Source organism: Suncus etruscus, chromosome 19 (genome assembly GCF_024139225.1).
Source record: "Suncus etruscus isolate mSunEtr1 chromosome 19, mSunEtr1.pri.cur, whole genome shotgun sequence".
Taxonomy (NCBI): domain Eukaryota; kingdom Metazoa; phylum Chordata; class Mammalia; order Eulipotyphla; family Soricidae; genus Suncus; species Suncus etruscus.
Genome location: NC_064866.1, coordinates 38,910,588 through 38,934,746, shown reverse-complemented (window position 1 = coordinate 38,934,746; position 24,159 = coordinate 38,910,588). Strand labels below are relative to the sequence as shown.

General features: G+C 39.0%; 1 protein-coding gene and 1 non-coding gene across 3 annotated transcripts in view; one reads left to right on the top strand and one right to left on the bottom strand.

Moving 5' to 3' along the window:
- ASAP1 (ArfGAP with SH3 domain, ankyrin repeat and PH domain 1) overlaps positions 1–24,159 on the top strand; it is a 310,217-nt gene that overhangs the window by 117,121 nt on the left and 168,937 nt on the right. The gene's annotated exons all lie outside the window — the stretch shown is intronic.
- LOC125997684 (U6 spliceosomal RNA) lies at positions 7,669–7,775 on the bottom strand. Its single transcript, XR_007491722.1, has one exon. It is a non-coding gene; the product is annotated as a U6 spliceosomal RNA (small nuclear RNA).

Sequence of the window (24,159 nt, the reverse complement as noted above, 5' to 3'; positions counted from 1 at the left end):
TGAGAACCAAGAATGGGTCCTTTTCACTTTTGTAGTCCCAGCGCTTGACTTCTTTTGGCCTTTCATTGATGTGACATGTGTGAACTGACCGTTCGTTCTCCAGTTTGTTTGTATGTGTGCTTGCCCTTTTTCGTCCCCTTTGTTGTTTGCCTGAAAAGGGGAGTTTTTCTCATTTGCTGTTTTTAATGAATTTTTAAAACAGCATTTAAAAAGGTGGAGGTGTTGGAGAGCCGGCAGTCTAAGTGTGGGAAATAAAACTCAGAATTTGCGAAGTAAGGAAAGGGATTCCATCTGCTTGGTTTTAAGGATTAATTGGCACATTACCGTGAATAAACAGCCAGTCAGCCTGCACATGATAATGCTGTGGTCTCCCTCTAAGCAGTTCAGTGCAGCTGATTAAGTTCTAGAAAGCCCAGGAGCTATTGCCTAATATATGGTTGGTGGCTCACAATCTATATAGTAGAGAGTAACTCTTTATTTCTTATAAAAATAGCTTTAGCTGGTTTTTTAAGGTGTGAATGAAACGTTGATTTACTCCACTAATACACACTACTGTTATTTCTTCCATCAATCATTCATTTGTTATATTTCCTAACCCCATTCATTTGCTTCTCCTTTCTCCTCCTCTCATCTCTTTTCTCACTGGCACCTAGTGATTAGCTAAAAGTCAAAAGTAGTTTTATGTCTGTGTAGGTGTCCCCAGGGTCCTTTTTTTTTTTTTTTTTTAGTTCTTTTGGGCCACACCCGTTTGATGCTCAGGGGTTACCCCTGGCTACGTGCTCAGAAATTGCCCCTGGCTTGGGGGGACCATATGGGACGCCGGGGATTGAACCGTGGTCCTTTCCTTGGCTAGCGCTTGCAAGGCAGACACCTTACCTCTAGTGCCACCTCACCGGCCCCCCCAGGGTCCATTTTTCATTCTTGTTTTGTTTTGTTTTTGAGCCACACCCGGTGACACTCAGGGGTTACTCCTGGCTACGCACTCAGAAGTCGCTCCTGGCTTGGGGGACCTTATGGGATGCCGGGGGATCGAACTGAGGTCCGTCCTAGTCTAGCACTGGCAAGGCAGACACCTTACCTTTAGCGCCACTGCACCGGCCCCAACCATTTTTCTTTCTTGACATGGGAGGGTGGCAGGAGATTACTGCAGGCCACTTCTCTCAATGAGAACAGTGAGTCCTAGAGAAAAGGTTTGTGGAGGCAGCAAGGAGGAGGTAGATGAACAAGAAGCTGTTTGGCCTAAGCCTTATATAATTATGTTCTCTGGAATCAGTCCATTGGAATATATACTCAAGCAATTGTCTATTTTGGGCTGTAGCATTTTTCTCCGGGTGCCAATCGTGATTCCTCTCTTGGATTTTTCAACAGGAGAATTTGACATTCACATTCTAAAAGTGTCTTGTAATGCTTCCTCTTACCAGTTTCTCTTGTTTTTTTGGAAGAGTATGTGAATATATATACAAGAATCTGAGGTTCATTTTTAGCTACTGCAAGGCAAGCTCTAGGGGAAAAGTCAAGATAACTGGATTCCTGAAATGGTAACTTGGAAACTCATATTCTGTGTCTTAGCAGGCAGAGTGCTCTATTGGTTGTGAAAGATAGTCACTCCTGCTTGTGAAGGTCTTCTGAAACTGATGCTTCAAATACCCTTCAAGTCCTTTTTCACCCAAGCCATATGTCATAGGCTTTGAAAGCATATCAAAGCAAGTGTGTGTGTGTGTGTGTGGGGGGGGGGTATTTGAAAGATGACTACAAACTGGAAGGGTAGAAGGGAAGGAGGGCGGAAGAAAGGAAGAATGCACAGTTTTATGGTGAATCATAGCATCTGAAATTTGGAATGAGGACAGCTGAAGGGCTTGTGGGAATAAACACTTATATTTCTGAGTGGACTGTGCTAAAGTTAGGGTATCATACAGCCCTGACTTAGTTATATCCCTGTTTCCAGTAAGACTTTCTCTTCTCAATTGTGCTAGGAAATCCACATTCCTAAAACCCGGGAAGAAGGGACAGTCCTTGATCACTAGATTTTCAATGCATATTCTTTGAGTTGCTATGAAGACATATAAATGTTTTCCCACTTGATCCTAGAGCTATCAGGTAAATAAATGCTTGCTGAGATCTGTAAATGAGCCCTGTAGATAGATGCAGGGCTGTCGGTAGGATTCTGAAGCTTCAAGTAAACATGACCGATCTCAGCTCAAAATCAAACCAAACCTACAGCTATTCTTCACCTAACTTGTTTCAGCCAGTGGCTTTTTGTTTGTTTGTTTTTTAGGTTTGTTTTTTTTTTTCCTAGCAGTCACTGGAAAAGAACGGAATTATTTCAGAGTACGTAAGTTTTAAGAACCTAAATTGTGCAGTCCCCTTGAAGTCAAGTGCTAGCTAGAACCAGAAGATTAGAAGTAAATGAAAAATTTGGCTTTTTTTTTTTTCTTCCCAGAAAAAGCCAGAGGTGTACAATGTCAAAGCAGCTTTCAGCATGATTGAGGAGCTCAACTTCCTTAGTTTGCATTAATTAGCAGGAGGGCCTTTTATTCCAATTGGACATCTGTGTGGCTGCAGCTCTGATTAGGCCTTCCTTAGCTGAACCATAAAGCTAGGAAAGGACAACCTTCACAGGCTGGTAGTACCTAACTGTTCGAAGAGCTTTCTGGCAAGAAGTTTCTGGGCCACTGACACCTCACGTTTAGGGAACATTGAATCTCTTTGCCAGATCTTTTCAGTAGATTCTCTGACATGCTAGACTGCTTGCGATGGATTCTTGAATTTTTCTGTACCTGTGAACCAACACTTGTCCTGCATAATGGTCCACAGACTGGCAGTTCGAACCTATGGAGCAGACCAGTGGTTTTCAACCTTTCTGCACCTACCAGTGCTAGTTGAAGAATGCTGGGCCAGAACAGGAAGTTGAAGAAACCCAGATTCTATTGGAGTTCACTTTACTAAAGGTCATGAATAGCTAATGAGTCATATTATAAATGACAATGTGATTCGTATCTTTGACTTCATTTACCTCTGGTATTTTACACATCTGCCTTGTGAAGCAGGCCCTAATCATTTACAAATGAGCTTTAAGGGATTTATTCACAGAGTTGGGCTTCATCATTTATATTTATATAGTTTATATTTCTATCATTACATCTTACTATATTTCTGTCATGCAAGAAAATTAGCTTAATTACCCTCCTCTAAGCTATCCACATCACCTCTCCTTCACTCCCCCATTAGCCCATCTCTCTTCTCAGAGATCCTCATGAGCCTTGCTCATGAGAGGAAGTTGTGCCTGCCCTCTGCTCTGTTGACACTTGTGTCTTTCGTTCAAGGTCTTCTGAATCCGAAGTGACTTCATCATTCCCTGTTTTCTTTGTTACACCCCAGAATCCTTCAAGCTGTCCTTTCAACCCTCTTCATTCCTTCCATTCAACCAGTATTTCCTGTCTATTCATTATGCCTCTGCCTTGGATGAGAAGTATACAAAGCTGGATGCAGCTCAGTCCTCTGCTGTTGCAACTGGCTTTGTTTGAATAAAATCTGGTTCATGTTTCTAGGTGTTCTGCGCTACTATACTTACCCCAACCTTGTACCTTGTAATGTAGCATTACCAGAAAAGTACACCCTGCCCTTGTCTCAATAGCTGCCAAGGCCCCTTCCAGCTGTCTTTCAAGGGATACTTCCTTTGCGTGGAGCCAGTTTCTTTTTCTTTTGTACCTTCCTCAGTAGTACACTCCCGTGGGCATCAAAATCTAAAATCTCCTGAGCTGTTTTCTCAGAATAATAGTATATACTGTCTTATTCATAAATGTGTTCTTGAGTTCCCTGTGGGCATAAAGTTTTTTCATTTTCTATCATTTCATCATAATGTGCTTGCATACAGTTTAGTTTGCTCTGTTGTGCATTTGACAGAGACCACTTTTTTTTTTGTTTGTTTGGTTTTGGTTTTTGGGTCACACTGGCGGTGCTCAGGGGTTCCTCCTAGCTGTGTGCTCAGAAATCACTCCTGGCATGCTCAAGGGACCATATGGGATGCCAGAATTCGAACTACCATCAGTCCTGAATTGGCTGTGTGCAAGGCATACTATGTAATATTGTGTAATGTAATATGTGTTATGTACACATATTATATAATGTGTAATATGCTCTGAATCTTGATCATTTACATAATTCTGGAATAACATGAGCATGAAGATGATGATGGGATAATCCTTACTGAGCCCTACTATATATCATGCATTGTTTTCCTGCCTCCTTTTCTCGCGGAGTATACCCAGAACTTTATGAGCTGGCACACATAAGCATGGGCTGGCATCAGTTAGTAGGGTTAGCATAGAATGGAATCATGAGGGAGGGTTGGGAGCAAGTGGCAGGTTTGCATAGACTGGTATAAGTCAGCACTGGTTAGTATATCTTGGCATCAAGTGTTGGTTGGCATAGACTGGCATCAGGTGGCACTAACTGGCATCATCTGTGTGTGTGGCATTAGGTTGCTCTGGTTGGTGTTTATTTGCATGGTGGGCCTCATTTGTCATTGATTGTCATTGGGCGGCATTGACTTGCATCATTTTGTATCAGGTGGCATCAGTTGTCATGAATTGTCATGTGCTAGTAAGACTGGCCTTTTTGAGCATAAACTCATGTAAATATAGAAAGTCACAATGTCATATTATGTTTTTCCTTTTTTCATGTTTGGCAAAATAAGTAGAAGAATAATTCATTGTTGAAATACTATATAATTGTGGGACCTTGGTTACAATTATGATAGTATGATCATAATCAATACTACAGAAATAATATATATTACAAACATAGGATGTTAAAATATCTAAGATAACTTCTCTTAGAGGAACATAAAATGACTTACGTCATCTTGTATATTTGGTTTTTAGGGGTTCCCCTTATATCACTAGATGCAATTCAGCATAGGATTAATTGCATTGCATTTTGTGGGATTAGGGTAAACTATACCCCAGCTTTACTCATTGGTGACTCCTGGCTGTGTGCTTAGTACTATTTCCTGGTAGTACTCAATAACTTTATATGCTGTTGAGGATTAAACCAAGATTGATTGCATGCAAGACAAGTTACCTTTACCTTTTTACCTCCCTAGCCTTCATTTGGGGGGGGGGGTTTAGGGGTCCAAACAGGTTTTATTTGGAGGATCTGAGGAAGGGGAGACAGTAGAGACATACCAGAGAGAGAGAGAGAGGAGAGAGAGAAGAGAGAGAGAGAGAGAGAGAGAGAGAGAGAGAGAGAGAGAGAGAGAGAGAGAGAGAGAGAGAGAGAGAGAGAGAGAGATAGTATATATCCCCACATGAAAGTATACATCTCATGGGGAGATTTGGGCAACGTGTGTGTGTGTGTGTGTGTGTGTGTGTGTGTGTGTGTGTGTGTGTGTGTGTGTGTGAAAGAGAGACATGTTCATGGGCTGTCAACACACATGTGCCTGCCTGGCCCTCTTTTTTTTATTTCTGCTATTGGGCTACACCTGGCACCTGGCTCTCTGTGATTTCTGTGATCAGAAATTACTCCTGGCAGACTCAAGGAACCATATGAAATGCTGGGGTTTGAACTCTGTCAGCAGCATGCAAGGCTAAAGCCCTACCCACTGTGCGATTGCTCCAGCCCCATGATCCTCATCTTTTTAAGACTGTTTTCTAACTTGGATAAATCTAAACTAACACTTTTTCTTGTTTGTTTATTTATTTGGGGGATTTCTCACAGTCCTAAAGAGATCCAGGCACCCTTTCAGCAATTCTAGGCTAGCTGGGCTGGAGGTTCAAATCAAAGGCACTCTTATATGCTATTGCTAAGGCCCTGCCTTGTCAGAGATTACCCAGGCCACCCCAGGGCTATATCATGCAATTCGTGGAGCACCATGTAAAAAGCATACTATGAGTTGTACTCTCTCTCAGCCCCTGAGCTAGTATATCCCCAGGATTGAGATATAAACCCTCTACTTGTAAGTATGAAGAGAGTAAAACCAAGAATTCTTCACTCTCCTAGAATGAGTTTTAAATTCAGTCAATAAGCATTCATCAGTCTTTCTAGATGAAGAAATCCCCATTGATGTCATTGGCTATCTGGAGATTTGTAAAAACAAAATTGGAAAGTCATAGATGGTAAGGATTGTTGTTCGGCAGATCTCTAATACAAGTATTGTATTTCTTCCTTTTTTTTTAAGAAGGTAGAAAAGCTTATTGGAAAATAGAATAGTTTCCCATGTGGGAAGAAACTCAGCATAGGACTGCTAGAGTCCAGCCCCATCTGGAGCAGGGAAACTATAGAATAAAGAAAACCAGACAGATGTAATATAGACATGCATGGGGTTAGGGGGCTCCCAGCCCCATGGACGGAGGACCCTGACTATCCTTTCTGTACAAACAGGATGGGAGAAAGGGCACATACCTTTCTAATGCTAATGCTAATCTAGCCTGAACATGTCTTTACATCTCAAAGGGGGTGTGTGAAGGGAAAACTTGGACAAAGTTTCTGTGGATTATTTTCCTCCTGGAGAGATGGCAGACCAAAGAGTGAATATAGAACCCCATCAGCAAATTGCCGATGCATATGTTCAGGTAATTCAAATTAAGAGTCCTTAAATCATCTCTTTTCATTTCTTTGGAACATCAGCTCTTAACCAAAGTTATTTATTAATTCTATGTCTTCATAAGCAACATTAGGACTATGTTCAGAGGTGATTTCTGGTAGGGCTTATTTCTTCCTTCCTTAAAGGAGGTGATAAAGTTCACTAAGATGAAATACCCAGTCTGTCTAACCCAGTCTCTTCTCCTCAGTCTAATATTGCCACTAGTTTTAATTTATTTTCATTGTATGTATACAAAAATGCATGTGCATACATATACGTGTGCACACACATGTGTGTGCATATATGTTTATATATATTCTATAGATGAGTAGTTTGTTTAATTTTTATTTGTGAAAATAATGGGTTTCTGTAGTCACTGGGAAAATGATCTATAAGCACTTGTATTCACTTACACAAACCAGTGACTGTTACGTTGTTCTGAATGACTCTAAATAAAATGGTATTATTAATGTGAACGATTACGATTGGTGGACCAACCAATTTACATTTCCTTGTTTACTTTTGAATTTTGATAACAATCGAAACGTTAATTCTAATATGAAAGTTCTATTTCGGTACGTGCCCAAGTCCTCATAAATAATTGTTCAGAGTTTTAAGTATCTGGATAATTAACTTTATATATATATATATATATATATATATATATATATATATATATATATATATTTTTTTTTTTTTTTTGGTTTTTGGGCCACACCCAGCAATGCTCAGGGGTTACTCCTGGCTGTCTGCTCAGAAATAGCTCTTGGCAGGCACAGGGGACCATATGGGACACCTGGGTTCGAACCAACCACCTTTGGTCCTGGATCGGCTGCTGTGCTATCTCTCCGGGCCCAACTTTTATATTTTTCATTTTCATTTTTAAACAGGATTTTTGGAACACACTCAACAGTGCTGGGTTGTACTCCTGACTCTCTGGTTGGGATTTGTTCCTGGAGGCATTCAGGGAACTGTGGAATGCTAGGGAGCAAACCATTGTCTTAACAACGCTTACATTTTTGAATGAGTATATATTTGCCTCTCCTTTGTCCTTTTTTATTGTTTTTATTCACTTAATTTCTTTTTTAAATATGGAACGCTTCATGAATTTGCGTGTCATCCTTGCACAGGGGCCATGCCAATCTTTTCTGTATCATTCCAATTTTAGTATATGTGCTGCCGAAGTGAGCACAATTCACTTAATTTTTTATTTTTGCATGACTGGCATCAGACCTAGAACCTCACACATGCAAAGCAAATATTCTACCACAGAACTATATACTTTATCCCAATTCTCTCTCTCTCTCTCTCTCTCTCTCTCTCTCTCTCTCTCTCTCTCTCTCTCTCTCTCTCTCTCTCTCTCTCTCCTCTCTGTGTCTCTCTTTCTCTCTGTGTGTCTCTCTGTGTGTGTCTCTCCATTTTTTATTGACTTGCATAAACAAGAGCACCACTCAAAGCTGAAAGTTTTTTATTAAAGTAAGAAAATCCCACATTATTAATTATCTCCTAGGAAATTCCAGTCTAGATACTGAAAAATGTTGACGTAATTGACTCCTAACATATCACCTTAGAGTCTTATTTCGTAGTGGTTTTGATTAGTGAGGACCTGATTGTCCAAAGTCACTTGATCACAATGAAAACTAACCATAGTTCTTCATGTCCAAGTTTGGTATTCATTGGGCTTTGACTTTTAAAAAGACTCCAGAATCACTGTCAACTATGGTTCCTCATCAGCAAGATGGAGGCCAGAACATTATTATAGCTTGACCAAATTAAGTAAGGAACATTAAAAGTGCCTGTTTGAAATTTTCTGCAACAACAAAACTTGATTCATAAAGTTGTTTCTTAATTTGCATATAGTTCACTTAAAAGTTCCCTTCTCTTTTTATTTTTTAGAGATATTTCTGATTGAGTTTTAGGCATACAGTGTTCCAAAACCAATTCCTTCACCAGTGACCACTACCGTCCACCAATGTTCTCAGTCTGTTTTTTAAAGCTGTAGTTTAATACTGCTCTTAAAGAGGGTCAATGAGTTCCCCCACAGAGTTAATGCCACTTTTGTCGCAGCAATCCTAACTCCTCCAAGTCTTGTACTACTCTTCCTTCTTCATTATCTTCTTACCACCTTCACTCTTACTGCTTCTGGTCTGATTGAAGTTATTAAGATTTGAGAGAACTCAGGAAATCGTCTGGTCAGATCTAGTTAGTTGGTTGTTGCTTTTTTCTTCTCTTTAATAGCCGAGGGAACTAAAACTTAAGGGGGTTTTGTTCAAAAGCTAAAGCTGGTAAATCCCTTACGCACAATTTCTGAAGCAGATCTGTTTTCATTGCATCATGCTTTTAACCATGCCATGCTGCTTTTAAAAGTTTGCTCCCTGGAATTGGAACACCACCATCCCCTGTTTAAAACTATGATCGGATTTCTCGACAGAAGTGGATTTCTAGCAGCTGTCATCAGTGCACGTTGGGCAGTGAGCTCACAGTTCTAGATGCTCATCTTCAAAACTCCTTTGCCAGTGCCAACTAATGCATCTTGCAAAGACACAGTGGCAGAAGGTGAGGGGTATCTTCAGAACCTCTGATACTGTGCCTTTGATTCAGACTGACATAAAAGAAAAGCACTTTCCTTTTACCTCCCCCACATCTTACTGGACTCCAGCAACCAAAAATGTCAGAGGAAGATGTACAATGTCTGTACTTCTGTTCACTTATTCATTTTTCTCTTCCACTCTCATTGTGAATCAAGTGCTGGAATTTGTGAGGGTTTTGCTTGGACTCAATAAGCAGATAGATGGAGAGTCTGAAACCCAACTGGCACATGTTCTGTTCTGTCTAACCCTGAAATTCCCATAGTTTTTCTGTCTATGAAATGGGTTTGGTGGTGCCTTCCTTTTGTCTTAGAGGGTTATTTTGAAGTATTCATGGATTGAGAAAAGTTTTGGGGTTCTATAGGGGGTTGGGTGCACATCAAGCAGTGCTCAGGGGTTACTCATGGCTCTGTGCTCAGAAATTTCTCCTGGCAGGTTTAGGGGACCACAATAGGATACTGGTGATTGAACCTGGATCTATCCTGGTTAACCACATGCAAGGCAAATACCCTACTGCTGGGCTATTGCTCTGGCCCCCAAGAAAAGGATTTGAAAACATGCCAAATACCTCAAATTGTGAGAACTTCTTTTTTTTAAATTAATATCTTTATTTAAACACCTCTATTACAAACATGATTATGGTTGGGTTTCAGTCATGTAAAAAAACACCCCCCTTCACCAATGCAACATTCCCATCACCAATGTCCCAAATCTCCCTATAATTGTGAGAACTTCTATCAAGAAACTTTACAGTGTGAGCAAATGCCCTGAATTTTAGTTCTGGGTTTGCTCTCAACATGGACACTCAACATGCCCTCAACATGGTCAGGCCACCTGAGAATGAGTGGCCCTGAGAAACACCGTCTCTTTCTCAATCCACTTGCACATTTACATTTAGTGGGGATTTTTAATGCATGTGAATTAATACCCTAAGAGTTATTTTTGTATTATTATCTTTTATTTCTTTTCACTTTATCCTGTGTATCAAATGAATACTCCCCTAGTTTCAAAACTCATTGGTGTGTGTGTGTGTGTGTGTGTGTGTGTGTGTGTGTGTGTATTGATTTGCACAGAAGACTTCACAAAAAAAAAAAAGAATGGTTTTTCATTGCCAGATTTGTCCTTATATGCTCTTAATGAAACAAGCCAATGAGTCTTAGTTTACACTCAAAATTCTGGATGTCAACAAAAAATTACAATCTATATTTTGGACTAGGTCATGTTTTCTTTTCCTTGTAGCCTAGGAATCATAGTCTTTGCCCCTTTACAAGAATCAAATATGTCTGTTACATAGGATGTGACTATAGCTTTCTGTGGTTGGTTAGATCCATCCTAAAGATCTGGGCCCAGAAAATTCTTTTGGTAACTAGAGTGAAGAACATGCATAACACAACATAATAACCACTGTTCTTGTCCCCTCTGCATTGTATACTATATAGAACTTGGAGTTATGGAACCCTCATTACTAATTTTGAACTTTAATGTGCCCCTTTGGTTTTTATCAGATTTCCAACACACTTATTAGGTCTTTTTTTATGACTTAGGGAAATACTCTCTGGGAACCAAGCTACTCAGCATCTTATTCCATATCTAGAATATGTTGTCTAGTTGACCTCCATTAAGATGAGGCAGGTTTCCTGCCACTCCATAGTTTTATGAACCAAAAAAAAAAAAAGACAAGTTTGGAAACTCTTGTGAGAGATTTCCTAAAAATCGCTTCTAACGTTGAGTTAATGGACACCTGTGTGATGACTTCATAGGCATTTATTTGGAAACCATTTCTGTGGTTGTACTCCCCCCCCACTCATCAAATTCTTTTTTTGTAACTATATTGTTAGTTTAAATATTGTGACATTGATTGGGTTTCTGTCATAAGAACACATAGTCTCACATTGGTTTTTTTGTGTCTTCTTTGGTTTTGGGGTTTCACTTATTTGTTTGTTTTGGGTTTTATGTATCTTGTAGTAGAGATTAGTTGCTAGGAATTGAACCCAGAGACTCACACACAAGGCACGTAGGGACTCTACTACTAAGCCACATCCTCAGTCTTTGCGTACACATTTAAAATGGGGTTCTGTAAATATTTTTCCATGCGACAAAGGTGGAACTTATTTTGTATTATTTGTGTTCTGTTTAGTTGAATTTCCTAGTTATTTTGCTTTAACTTAAATAGCTTTTTTTTTGTCTTGATTTTGGTCTTTACATCACACCTATGTTCAGTGCTTTTTCCTGACCTGTGCTCAGTGCTTACTCCTGTCATTATTCAAGGGACCATATGCAGCCTGAGGATTTAACCAGGGTTGGTCATATGCAAGACAAGTGCTTACTGTATGGGCTCTCTCCCACTCCAACTTAACTGTTCTTATCTCTTCTGTCTTAACCTCATTGGAGCAAGTGCAACTGATGACCATTGGTAATTTTTTCTGGCATGTCACTTCCTCTTTAGTTATGGTATAAATTGTGGTTGTAGGAAATCACCTTGGAGGTAAACAACCAGATTAGATTAGACCAGAACACTTTTTGCTCACTGATCTACCTGACACCTTTGTTCCTTAGCATCATACGCATCACTCATTTACATAGCATCACTCATTTACATACATCATACTCATCCCTCTTGGTGATGCTGATCTGGAAAGTGTGATGGGCACCAGTGTTTTTATGTTTAAACAATAAATGTGTTCCTTACATGGAGGGTGTGGTGAGAGTAAGGATGGCAAGACTGGACTTACCTCTTAGACCACTAAGACTCACAACTGAAGGACAGTGCACTTTGGGGCTTTAGCACTTTCTCATCAGCTGGTACTCTTTGTATCTCTGCCTTCTTGTTATTTAATTCCCCCCCCCCCTCACTATTCTTCCTGGTACTAGCCATGAACTGACCTAACCATTCCTCTACTTCTGCTTTTATCTTCTCCATCATACTTGAAAGTCTTGTGTGGCTACAAACCTTTTCAGAGACAGGAGGAGGAAGGGAGAAAGTATGAGAGGTAGAATAAAAGAGAATTTCAAGTTTTGCCTATATAATTAAATGAGTCTTTTCCTATGATACAAAGTTTTTTCCTCAGATACACAAAAGCTCTATGTAAGGTCCTGTTGTGATCCTGTTTAGAACACCCATGATGGCTTATTTTCTTTTCTAGGGTGTCCATTAGTAAAAGACTGTCAGGCTTCAGAGTTAGCTGTATTTGCATGGTTGCGTTTGGTAGAAAAGAAAGTCCTCCATTTCTAACTAAGAGTTATGAATTTCCTGTAGAAATGAAAATGCCAAGGAAAGAGATGATGAGCTGGATGAGGAAGAGGAGATGAATTGATGGTAACATAGGGCAATGACACTTAGGTAGTACAAAGGTGAGGTAACTCTATATAATTAGAACACAGACACCAATGCTATAGTAAACATGTGACTGAGCTACAATAAATTAAAAATGAGTTTGATAAGGAGATTAGAGGGAAATGAGAAGAAACCTTAGAATATTGGTGGAAGACTGAGAATTAGAACATTAGATACCTGAAACTAGTATTTACAGTACACTTAACCAAAGTGTCTAAATAAAATATTTTTAAGAATTAAATAATTTTTAAAAGAAAATTAAGAGTTATAGTCCTAGCTATATTAGCAATGTGCTTTGGGGAAAGTAATTTAACCTGATGGATATTCAGTAATTTAATGTATTAGAGACTTTTTCCTTTAAAACAAGAGACATATTTATATATATTGGGGATTTCTGCCATGCCTAGGAACCAGACCTTTATGTGTAAAGAATTCATTCATTCGTCAAAGGTCCTAGGTCTGAATCTTTGTCACTTTTTTTTTCAGAGAAGCTTGCCTCTTTCTGTGATCTCTCTTACTCTTAGAGATCTAGACATTTTAAAGACTTTTACTTTTACAAAGATGTAGCTAATACTGCATTCACCTTGGTTGAACACACCTATGTTCCTTTTCAGTTCTTTTGCTCTAGTTGTCATGAGAATCATAGTTTTCCACATGTCTTTCCAATTAGAGAGTTAAAACAACAAAAAACCCAGACATTAAATCTCTCCAGTTTCTGATATGGCTCTTTACTGACTATTCTACTTAGACCTAGTTCTTTGCTCTGTTCTGGAAGTATGTTCCATTTTTTTGAGCAAGCCAGGAGGGACCCAGGAGGGTTGGTAATTGAGAGAGATAATGACCCCAAGATCATCATCTACCCAAAAGACAAGTACTGCTGCCTGAATGTTTGATAAAGGAATGAATGGCTTTTCTGGAGCTCTGGGAGCCATATTGAAAGCCTTAGCTAAGCTTCATTTATGTAGCCACTTATTTAATTTTGTTGGAGCTAGGAATTTATTTGTTTGTGGAAATCTCCTGTTTGCTATTTTAGTTTAGTTTTAAAGCTTTATGTGCTCTGATTTCAGCCTCTAAAATTATAGAGGTGGTTATATATACTTTAGTTTTGGGTGTGACCCAAAATACCCAAACCTCCTCTGTACCAGCCTGAAAAGTTCTCTGAAAATAGTTGCGTCTTTTTCTATACCTTGGTGATAGATGCCATTTTGACATTTTCTGTCCAAGGGAAAACAGAGCAAGTAGAATGAGAAGACTGAAAAGATAGTTAGGCTTCTGTAGATGATACTATTCTATTCCTTTTTCATACATGGGAAACTGAAAACTAAAATAAATGTCTGCCCAAGGCCTAAAAGCTAACTAGTAACTCTACCAAAATATGAGCCCAAATCTCTGTTTCCAAGGCTCATACTTTGTATGCCCCCACCCACTTTATCCAAAGGAGGGTGCTGAGACTGTTAGCTGGGGACTTCTTAGTAATTCTTTTGGAATGAGAATAATGGGCTTTGTGGTCAAAGCAGATAATACCAGTAGCTCCCATCTTCCATATTGGACGCTCCTTTCAAAACAAAGCTGGTTCTGTTGTGAGTCAGTGGAAATTACTTCCCTGTCCTCTTGCAAGTGTGACCTACTCACCTGTTCTTGTTATGGTCTTAAGTATGTAAGGTTTTTTCCAAGTATGATCTGTGGACAGCCTCCACAGAATTCCTAGAGTGCTAGTTGAGAAACCAATGCCCAAGGCTGTCTTTTTACCTCCTAGAACAATCTTTAGGGGGAAGATGGACTCCTGCATTTAAAGCAAGTTCCCTCTAGGATGACTTATTTTTTTGCATATTTCAACAACCTTCCCTTCCCTTCCCCTTGTGATCGTTCCTTCCCCTTTTGCAGTATCATATCAGTGGTGGGGGAAGACAAGCCTTGGCCTTGGCCCTACTGACAGTACCCCCTGAATTATATGACTTCATATTCATTTTTGTGCTTTTTACCTTCTGGAAAAGAAGCATAGAGTATAGGTTTTCCTCATTTTAATTTTATGAAATGATAATAATGTGAACCTTTTTTTTTTTGTTTTACTATGTACTGCTCTGTTTGGTGAATAAATACTAGGGTTGTACCTTTCTATATTTGTCCAGCCTTTCTGTAAAGTTAATATGTGGGAGTTACCCTTTACAACATCCCTGCAAGACTTACCAGACACACAAATTGGAACTCAACATATCAATAGTGTCTCCCTCTTGCCTCTCATAATTACAGATATCCAAGAGAGAAGACATGCTAAGACAGTGTTTTACCAGAGAATTGCAGTATTCTCCAAGAGAAATAGTTACTTTACCCATCTCAGATTTTTCACTTCCTCTATATTTAAAACCATCCTAGGGACCAGGGATATATCACAAGGATTAAGGCACTTGCATTTCATGTTACTAGAACCTGGTTCAATCATTGGAACCACATATAGTCTCCCAAGCTGTGCCAGGAGTGATCCCCGAGCACCTCTGGAAGTGGCTCCAAGGCCCGAGAACAGAAAAATAAGTTTTCTGAACTGACTGTTTCCTCTGTTTTAGCCATAGATTCTCATCTTAGACTTACTATAAAACAAACAAAAACAAGTATGTGTTTTTTAAGAACAATTATCTTGGCATTAAAAAACAATTTTTTTCCCTGTTTTTAGGAGCACACACCCAGTGATATTCTGGGACTATTATAAAATCTTAGCTTGGAGTTTACTCCTGACTTCAGGGGACCATGAGGTGCTCAGAATCAAGTCTTGCATGCATGCACCCTGCCAACTGAATTGAAATAAACAATTAAAATAAATGGCTGAAAATGCTCCTCAAGAAAGCAGAACTGCACAATGTATTTTCATTTGACTCCTTTTGAGATGTGATATTATATACCTTCAGATATTAGGATCTCTCTCTCTCTCTCTCTCTCTCTCTCTCTCTCTCTCTCTCTCTCTCTCTCTCTCTCTCTCTCTCTCTCTTTGGTTTTTGGGTCACACCCAGCAGCGCTCAGGGGTTACTCCTGGCTCTACACTCAGAAATCACTCCTGGTAGGCTCCGGAGACCATATAGGATGCGGGGATTCGAACCTTCGTCTTTCTGCATGCAAGGCAAACACTTTACCTCCATGCTATCTCTCCAGCCCCCAGATATTAGGATTTCTTTAGGTTTTTGTTTTTTTTTTTTTTATGTAACTTTGTTGCTTGTTTACTGAGTTTTATGTTCCTGTGAATTTTGTCTAAACTCAGATATAATCAAGAGTTTGATTAAGGAGATGATTTATCTTTTAAACTACCAACTTGGGTTTTTTTTCCCCTTTCCAACCCTGTCACTGTGATGACCCCTCTGCTGCGGCTTTAAGGTGTGATCAGTTATTGGTATTTCAGTTCTGGCTTTACATTTATCTGGTAATTGTATGAAGGTTTTTTAATATCTTTAAAAATCTGAGTGTTTACGTGTGAAAATAAGCAAAGCTATTTAGCAGTTTGCAGGGAAAAGTGGCACTATTATTGTAGCTAAATTTTCTAAACGTGAGAGACTTGAGGAAACTTGAATAGGTTGATAAATAGAAAAGTGGTGTTTGAATTTATTGATAGGCACTTTGTAGAGGGTAGGAGCTCTGGTATTGAGGCTCTTTCTCAGGCCCTTGCACAGGCTAAGCATATATATATCTTACTACTATGGCTATTTCCTGGACCGTGAAGTTAAATTTTAGACTCTGCCATACAGTGTCAGTGTTAGCGATCACAGATATTAACCAGATAGTACCGAAGCAGGCTCCAACAGAGTGGGGGATTTCAGAAGGATTCTAGTCAAGCTGTTTGCTCACAAAGTATTAACAAACTCTGAAGTGAAAATTATGTCATTCTTGCTCCCCTTCCCTGCATTATTTGTTCTTATTGCTAGGGGACAGAGATACAAATATGGGTGTAGACCAACTTAGGCCTTTTGTCTTAGAAATTAGTTTAGACTTTGAATTGATGCCCTCAGATATCAGGGATCAACTTAGTAGGCTTCCTTATCTAATTAAGAAACTAGATAAAGCAGTCATTAAGAATAACAGCTTAGGGCCTGGAGAGATAGCACAGAGGTCTTTGCCTTGCAATCAGCTGATCCAGGACCTAAGGGGGTTGGTTCGAATCCCAGTGTCCCAGTGTCCCATATGGTCCCCCGTGCCAGCCAGGAGCTATTTCTAAGCAGACAGCCAGGAGTAACCCCTGAGCACTGCAGGGTGTGGCCCAAAAACCAAAAATCAAAAAAGAATAACAGCTTAGGGATCAGAGAGATAGCATGGAGGTAAGGCATTTGCCTCTCATGCAGAAGGTCAGTGGTTTGAATCCTGGCAACCCATGTGGTCCCCTGAGCTTGCCAGGAGTAACCCCTGAGCCCTGCCGGGTGTTACCTAAAAACCAAAACCAAAAACAAAAACAAACAAACAAAAAAAGGAATAACAGCTTAAGGGCCCAAGAGATAGTACAGTGGGTAGAGTGCTTGCTTTGCATGTGGCCAACTGGATTCAATCCCCAACACCCCCAGATGATCTCCCTGAGGGTCTCACAACATTTTTATGACATATTGCCTTTCAAATAGTGATCCCTGAGCACAGAGCCAAAAGTAAGCTCTGAGCATTGCCAAATGTGGCCCCCAAATCAAAAATAAGTATTCAACATGAATGCAGAGACCCAGTTTTATTAACAACTGTTAACTTTTGTTGTTGTTGTTGTTGTTGTTGTTGTTGTTGTTCGGCCACATCTGGTGACGCTCAGGGGTTACTCCTGGCTATGCGCTCAGAAATCGATCTTGGCTTGGGGGACCATATGGGACCAAGGGGGGGGCATCGAACCCAGGTCTGTCCTAGGCTAACACGTGCAAGGCAGACGCCTTATGGCTTGCACCACCGCTCCGGCCCCACAACTGTTAACTTTATGTACTTTATGTGTACCAGGAACAGCAGTAACTCAGCTGGTACGAACCTTGAGAGTGCCATCCATTGACTGGACGGACACCTTCTTTACGAAAGACAGTCCCTGACATACAGAGGAGATAGAACCAGTGCCCCACAATCATGAAAACTCACCTCTTCCACATAAAACTGAAATTGGTTGTCACAGTACAGTGAATTTTGGAGAGGGGGAAATAAAAAGTAAACTGTGTGACCTGAGTTGCAATTTAGTTTGCTGGCACACATTTTGACATTCTTGTTCCTTTTTCACTCTTGACCCTCCAAGCCTGTGTAAACATTTGAACTGTCACTACCTGTATTCCCAGGACATCCTGTTAACAAATTTTTTTGGATCTACTTCCTTTCTGCTTAAGATACACTCAAGGTCACACAATTGCATTTTTATGTGGGGACCATATCACAGAAATCTCCATTGGCATTCTATCTCTGGCTGTGTGGGTAATTCCAAAAACCTCGAATTTTACTTTCAAATTTATCCACAGTGCAACCGCCTTTTTCCAAATCTGAAGAATGCATCCCAGACAAAAGGCCAATTTCAGCTGACCTTAATTCTCCCTCTGCGGCATTCCTTTAGTTCTGTGTGTTTGAAATTCAAGGCCTGCTCTGGTTTCAAATACACTTTTTAAAAAAAGTCTAAAACAGAAATGTATTATTGGACTGATAATGCCTCATGGAAGCCAGTAATGGGTTTATGTACAAGCCACAGTACTTTTTTTGTTAGTAGTTTAAGTGCTTTTACTGTTTCTTCTCTCTTCCCCCCTTTTCTTCCCTCAGGTTTCTTAAGTCATACAAAGTAACTTGAAACTACTTTTGCCTTGCAAAATGTTGCAAACATGGACAAAATAGTTGGGGCAGTGCTTTGAGGGAAAGAATTTAGTTTAACAAAGAGCAGTGCCCATAATTCGATGGATATTGCATATGATTCTTGAAATAAAGCAATGTCAAGATACCTAAATGCCTTTCCTGCTGTCCCTAAATTTAGTATATCATACAATAATGAATTAAATGTTTTGGAGAGGTAAGATTACTAATGAACCTACTGTCACTGTATCCCAACTATTTTTTTAGCTTATCTTGAGTTATTTCTTATGACATGTTGTTTGCCTATATTGTTTGAAACAATTGCCTCTTTGAGTTTTGCCTTTTCATTTGATATAGTACAGATATGTATTGCTTGCTTTCCAAGCTAGTCTCATCTCTCCAGCCCCATTTTTAGAATATTAAAAATATTAGCAGCCCTATTTAATATTTTTCACAGGTAATATCCTATTCTCATTTTATTATTCAAATGTGGAGACTTCAATAATCATGTTAGTTCAGATTCTGATGGGAAGTTGTTTTAAGTTTCAAAATCTTACTTAAAGAAAATGCATCTTTAGTTGATCTAGTTGATCATCAGACAATGGGTTCCAGATAAGAGAAAACAAAGTTATTAAAAAAAAAAAAACAGAAAGATAAAAACTTGACTTTGGAGTAACACACTGATTGTTGAGCTTGAGACTTTGAGTTTGCTATTGAATAAGCCCATTTAAGTTAATAGCTCCAACTTCTTAGGAACATTCTAAAGAATAAGTGACATCACCAAAGAGTGACATTTTAGATGGACACTCTGGTGAGCGGAGAGATTCATAATGTCCTCAGAATTGGTGTTAATGGGAAGTTAATTCTAGAATACTTCAGCAAGGTTTCCCTCTAATGCTCTGGCCTGGCTTATACTTGGCTCTGCTTTTTGTATTTTTCCTCTATGCCCTCAATAAGACTTCTATGCTAACTAAATCAAGGTCTCCTCTATCCACTTCTTTACTCTGGCCAAAATAAATTCCTGAAAGCTGGATCTGATTGACTTAGGCACAAGTAATAAATTCCCTTTGACCCATTTACTGAGAGCAAGAAGGTAAATCGAGTCACTTACTATGCAAATCTAGGGCTGTCTCTTTTGAAGTGTTTGAGTTAGAGCATTTTGAAGGTAGATTTTGTTATCAACACAAAGTCAGATAGTCAATTTTAAGAAAATGAGAGCTATTTGTACTAATAAACAGTCATGGGAGGATCAATCTCTGTGTTTTTATGTTACATAAACACAAAAATATTTTTGAGGCAAGGGGTAAGGATAAATTTGGGTTTTAGAAGCTATTTTGTCCTGATGCACAGCAGACCTTTGGTTGGAATGTAGTAGACTCTGGTACAATGAGTCAAGACTTCCACTGGTTTGCATTTTTCACTAGTGTGTCATTCAAGGAAATCCTGGCTTTAGGGTCATGGAACAGGTCTCTATGCTTATCATTCTCTGGAAGTAAAAAATTTGAAGCATTTACTAATACACTTGAAGATAAACTGGTATTTGAGGCCTATTCCCTTAGAATGTTTTTGGAAATTTTTCAGTTTAGCCTCTTTTATAAATATTTTTAAAGTTTTGTGATTTTCTAAGATAAACCATGGAAAGTGAGGGTTCTGATAGTCTAAATATTAGACAGTTGAGAAATTAGGGATTCCAGCTGATATTCAAAGACTATTTTCTTCATACTAAATAAAGAATTCTTTGCTATCCCAAGTATTTACTATAAATGATATAGTGAATAAAACTTCTGTCTAATCTGTCTCAAATCCCACATACACCTTTTAATCACACTAGGATCTTGAAGACAATCTATTGAACTCATTTTTTTTCACGTGTTGGTTGTTAGCAAATGAGAAAAGTATGCAAATTTGATGTTGTCCATGTCTAATTACTTTCAACTTTAAAGCATAGCCGTTATTTACAATAATTGTAAGATTAATTTTTTTCCTTTTTTATGGTTATTTTCTTTTATTCATTCTTTGTTTATAGTACACATAGAACATGTAAACATTGTGATAGTTGCTGGGGAGCCAATCATCAGTAGTTGTGAAATGAAGGAAGACTAAAAGCCATGAGTGGGAGAGAGATAGATCGAAGAGAGCAGTCCTATCCATACAAGGATCTTTTTCACTCACCTTGTGATTGTCCCAGATGCCACTACAGGAGGACTATACTGCCTCTACTTTAGATCTGCACATCCTGTGCTAAGGTTTTCTTCACTTCACTCAACATAAAAGTATCCATGTCCATCCATTTATAGGAAAATTTCATGACTTTATTTTTTCCTGACAGCTTCATAGTATTCCATTGTGTATTTGTACCACAGTTTCTTTAGCCACTCACTCATCTGTTGTTAGGCATCTGGGTTGTTTCCAGATTCTGGCTATTGTAAATAGCATTGCAATGAACATAGGTTTGCAGAGGGCATTCTTATATTGTGTTTTTGTCAAGGAGTAGTATAGCTGGATCATATGGGAGCTCAATTTCCAGTCTTTTGAGGAATCTCCATATTGTTTTCCATAAAAGCTGGACTAGATGGCATTCCCACCAGCAGTGAATAAGAGTTCCTTTCTCCCCACATTCCTGCCAGCACTGATTGTTTTTGTTCTTTGTGATGTGTGCCTGTCTCTGTGGCATGAGATGGTAGGTACCTTAATGTTGTTTTAATTTGCATCTCCCTGATTATTAGTGATGTGGAATATTTTTTCATATGCCTTTTGGCCATCTGTATTTCTTCTTTGAGGAATTGTCTGTTCATGTCCTCTCCCCACTTTTTGATGGGGTTAGATTTTTTTTGTTGCTGTTAAGTTCTTCAGTACCTTGTATATCTTAGATATTATTCCCTTAACTGATAGGTATTGGGTGAATAGTTTCTCCCATTCCATGGGTGAACTTTTTACCCTAGTCACTGTTTCCTTTGAGGTACAAAAGCTTCTCAGTTTAAACTAGTTCCATTTGTTTATCTCTGATTCCACTTGTTTAGACAGTGGTGTTTCCTCCCTGAAAATGCCTTTAGACTCAATGTCATGGAGTGTTTTACTTACATGTTCTTCTATACACCTTAAGATTTTGGGTCTAATATCAAGGCCATTTGGATTAAACCTTTGTGCACGGTATTAGATGGAGTTCCAAGTTTGCTTTTTTTGCATGTGGCTGACCAGTTGTCCCAACACTCCTTGTTGAAGAGGCCTTTCCTTGCTCCATTTTGCTTATGTCTAGGAAACATACTTTGAATACTCAAGTCTATTCCACTGATCTGAGGGTCTATCTTAATTCTAGTATCATGCTGTTCTAATGACTAATTCTTTGTAGTACAATTTAAAGTTCAGGAAAGTGATGCTTCCCATTTTCTTTTTCCTCGGGGTTGCTTTAGCTCTCTATGGGCATTTATTGTTCCAAATGAATATCAGAAGTGTTTGATCTACTTGATGAATGTCATGGGTATCCTTAGAGGAATTGCATTAAATCTGTACAAGGCTTTGGGAGTATTGCCATTTTAATGATGTTATTCCTCCCAGGTCTTAATCTCTCTCACTGTCTCCATGTCCTGCTCACCTTGTGGTCTGTATATGTGGAAGTACTCATTTATTATTATTTTTATTTTTAAAAAAATATCTTTATTTAAGTACCATGGTTACAAGCATGTTTGTAGTTGGGCTTCAGTCATAAAGAGAACACCCCCAATCACCAGTGCAGATTTCCTACCACCAGTGCCCCCTATCTTCTTTCACATTCCCATACTTACCCTGAGTACATATAATTAAATCAGTGTGCATTCCATTTCTTTGTGAGATTCCTTGAGGATTGGGAGATGTTAAGAAGCCCTGAAATTTCTTGGAAGTATTGTATTTTATTTTACAGGGGAGGGGGAGATTGGCTTTTTGAGTCACATTGTGTTTGTTTAATGTAAAACTGCCATGTCCAAAACTGGATGCTGAAAGAAGATAAAGTGATATAAAAATATTATAAACCAGTGTCTAAAAGAAGAGAGAGAGACAAACAGACAGATAGACAGACAGACAGACAGAGAGAGGAAGAGAGAGAGAGAATATTAAAGGCAGGCTAATGGGAGGGAGGGAAACTGGGAGCATTGGTGGTGAGAAATGTACACTGGTGAAGGGATGGATGTTGGACATTGTATGACTGAAACGCAATCATGAACAACTTTGTAACTATCTTGCAGTGATTAATTTAAGAAATTACAATAAATAAAATAAATTTGACACCTCAATCTGTTAAATTGTACCACGAATAAATAAAAATAATACCAGAAAATCCTACTATGCCTCTACCCCCCACTAATCTAAAGTAAAACTTAAGTGATTTGAAGAAAGGCTCCATATTTATCATGTCTTCTCCTGGCAAATCTGTTTATCCCATAGTCGATTGAATGAAGGTGGTACATGTAGAAACTCAAGTTAAATTCTTTGGGTCCCTTTAGAGTTTAATTGACCTATGTTTCTTTATCCTCTCAGCCTTTTGTTTTGCTTTGTTTTATTTTTGGGTCACACCCAGTGGCGCTCAGGGGTTACTCCTGGCTTGTTTTCAGAATTCATTCCTGGCAGCCTCTGGAAACCATAAGGGATGGTGGGAATCAAACTGGAGTTGGGGGGGGAGGGGTGTTGATCATGTGCAAGGCAAATGCTTTACCACTATGTGATCGTTTCTGCCCCTCCTCTCAGTCTTTTTAATATCCCTCATGATATTGGCTTCTAAACTGAGGACTGTCAATCCTAACAGTACTAATCCAGAACTCCAGTGATACCCTGATAGAGGGGAAACACCTCATGAATAAGAGATATCTGAGTGTTTGATCCTGGCACTGGGTTCTCCTTGGGAAGTTTGGCAAGTCATTTAACCTTTCAAGAATTTTTATTTTGCTTTTGTTTTCAAGTAAAATATGGTGGTTGATTAGAATATATAAGACCATCCCATCTCTACTGTTCAGTAAAAGTGGATGAACTTTTTCTGTTAGAACAAGGCAAGCATGGCAATACTGTGTTCCAAAAGAGGCAGATTGAACAACAGCAGTTATAAGAGAAATAGAATCCAGCACCTGTTGACATACAGCTCATTTTAGTAGCTCAACAAAATGGCGCCCTTTTATAATAGAGTAATGAGTTCTTTAGCAGGAAGAGATTGTGGGTGTACAAAACATAGAGTGTACCCTCTTCTCTACATTATTAGTTTAATTAAGTCATGAATATACTTGTAAACTAAGACCCTATTAGGTCACAGAAATAACAAGAAATACTAGGAATGTTTACTAAAGAGGGAAGGGCTCTATAGATTCTCAGCATTTTCCTACCAGACAAGGTATAATAGGGGGAAAAAAGGAAAAACAGTAATAATATAGCCCTTATTCATTAACCAGAAATTCTATGAAGATTGAGGAATCATTTTCGTATAAGTTATATTTCATAATTATATTGTAGCCAGTAGCTGGATGAAGCTACCCCAATTAATTTGAAAGTCTTTCTGTCTCTTAAACCTCAAACAAAAGTCACCAAATACATTTACTTGTTTTGGAGTTCTTGTCCTATATCAGGGATCTCAAACTCGCGGCCCGCGGGCCGTTTGCGGCCCTCCATACAACATTTTGTGGCCCTGCCCTAGAAGAATCTTTTTTGTTTTGTTTTGTTTTGTTTTGTTTTAGTTGTTTGTTTAGTTTGTTTAGTTGTTTTAGTTGTTTGTTTAGTTGTTCAAGGCTTACTACTGACTTTGCATTCAAGGATCACCCCAACTTTGCCTCCTGCGGCCCCCAGGTAAATTGAGTTTGAGACCCCTGAGGTTCATTTAACAAAGACCTCCATGCATATTTCCCTTACTTTTTTTCCTCAGGTGAAGAAGACAC